We start from the raw sequence: 1,965 nt of genomic DNA, 5'->3' as shown, positions 1-1,965 counted from the left end.
AGGGTCACTGTGGACCTCTGAGGGTCGAGGAGTGGACACAGGCCTCCAGAGGCAAGACCTTCAGAGAGCCTCAGTCTGGCTTCCACTTCAACCACAACTCCACGGTGGCCGGCTGAGGTCTCAGACTGACCCCCTGCCCCTGGAGCACAGCAAGGCTGGGGCATCTGCCAGGGACCCTCCAGACTCTGCATCTGGAGCTGCCTCCTCTTGCCTTTCCAGTCCCTACTTCCTCTGTGGCCATTCTCTGGGAGATGGTGTCCCTTAGACCCAATGGGTTTCAACTGCTCCTCGGTGCAGCCTCCCTGCAGACACCCTGGCAGGACCAGCCCCTCTCCAGGCGCCCCATGCATGGCCCAGCCCCCCAGGACATTGCCCCTCTGCGGTGGCCTGTGGCCCTCCCAGCCGGCCTCCCTCCTCCCACCCTGCTCCGCAGGGCCTTCCTTTCTCACTGGGTTTGCGTGGAAGTGCTCCTGTCACCCGAGCACACTAGGGTGGCCACCAGGGGGAGCCCAGCTTCAGCAGCAGGGGTTAGGATGTGGTTCTAGAAGCTACCAGGGGGCGGGGATTGGGTCAGCAGAGCTGAGCACTGGCTGGTGCCTTCTGGGCTTCAGAACAACTCAACCAGGTGGTTCTTGTGAGCCCATTCCCCAAATGAGGACCCAGGCCCGAGAAAGGGGTGCCACTCACCCTAGCTCTCAGGAGGGGAAGGTCTGCAGCACCAGCTCCTCTAGTCCCTCTTGAACTGGCTGTTGCCTCCAGCTTGCTGTGTGGCTCTGGGAAAGTCACTTGGCCTCTGGGCCTCAGTTTCCCCCTGGAAAACCGGGGAAGGAAGGCCTCACTGCTGTGCCTGGGCAGGGCCATCTACTGGCCAGAGCACACGCCACCTCCAGGCCCATGAGCAGGGTCCAGCCCACACAGCTCAGGGGGCCTCCAGCTGCTGTCTCTGCAGATCTTTGACCTTGTGTCCCTGGGCGGGGTTCTGCAGGGCCTCCAGTGCTGCTCCAGCCATCTGGGGACAGCACTTCAGGACAGTTTGGGGACATAGCCAGGAAGGGGGGTGCCTTTCTGCAGGCTGTGTGTACATGCATGGACACATCGGAGTGTGCCAGGATCCTGTGCCCAGTGCCACCCCTACGAGGAACACCCTGCCAATAACACCCTCTCCCTCCTGTGGCCCCAATGGGAGCAGGGTCCGTCAGCTTGTGGACCCTCTTTGGCCCTGGTGCCCAGTCATCCAGGGCCATCGGAAGGAGTGAAGACCACAGGCCAGGCTGAGGCTGCCACCTGCCCCAGGCTCCTGTGCTGGGTGCTGGTAGCACAGTCATTCCCACACTCTGTGGTGCCATTCTTGGCACCCAGTTCTGTCCCACCCTTGCCTTATGGGGACCAGGGCACCCGGAATGTGGCTGTGGATGCTGTCCCCTGGGGCCACAGATTCCTGTTTCAGTGGGTGAGGGTAGAGGCCAACTCCTCTTAGTCCCTGCCAACTCCAGAGAACTGTGTCACACCCAGGCCCTGCCCACCAGGCCACAGGGGGGCTGGGGGTGGGACTTGTTCCCAAACCCCAGCCCAGGGCCTTACCTGTCTCCCCTGCTGCCCTAGAAACTCCTGACCCTCCTCATGCCCATGGGTAGGGGTCCTGCCTCCAGGTGGGTTGGCTGGCACTGGTCAGGGTGTTGGACTTCCTGGTATCAGGAGGGATCTCAGGATGCCCTAGGCTGTGCCTCTGCCCACAAAGAAGTGGGCACAGCCTGAAGCCCCACCCCCATAGCCTTTCTGAGCTGGGGACAGTTACCCACTCACTTGGTACATCTTATGGGTCATCTACCCCTTGTTAAGTCACCACCAAATGTCCCAACATTGGGACCAGGGTCACGCAGGAAGCAGGAATGCCCTCTTAGGCCTGGGGAAGGGAGGACAGGGTCCCAAGACCCACGTATATGGGGCCAGGTCCAGAGATCACAG

The sequence above is a fragment of the Marmota flaviventris genome, chromosome 2 (genome assembly GCF_047511675.1).
Source record: "Marmota flaviventris isolate mMarFla1 chromosome 2, mMarFla1.hap1, whole genome shotgun sequence".
In the NCBI taxonomy this organism is placed as follows: domain Eukaryota; kingdom Metazoa; phylum Chordata; class Mammalia; order Rodentia; family Sciuridae; genus Marmota; species Marmota flaviventris.
The sequence above is the reverse complement of the archived record's forward strand: the minus strand, read 5'-3'. Positions refer to the sequence as shown.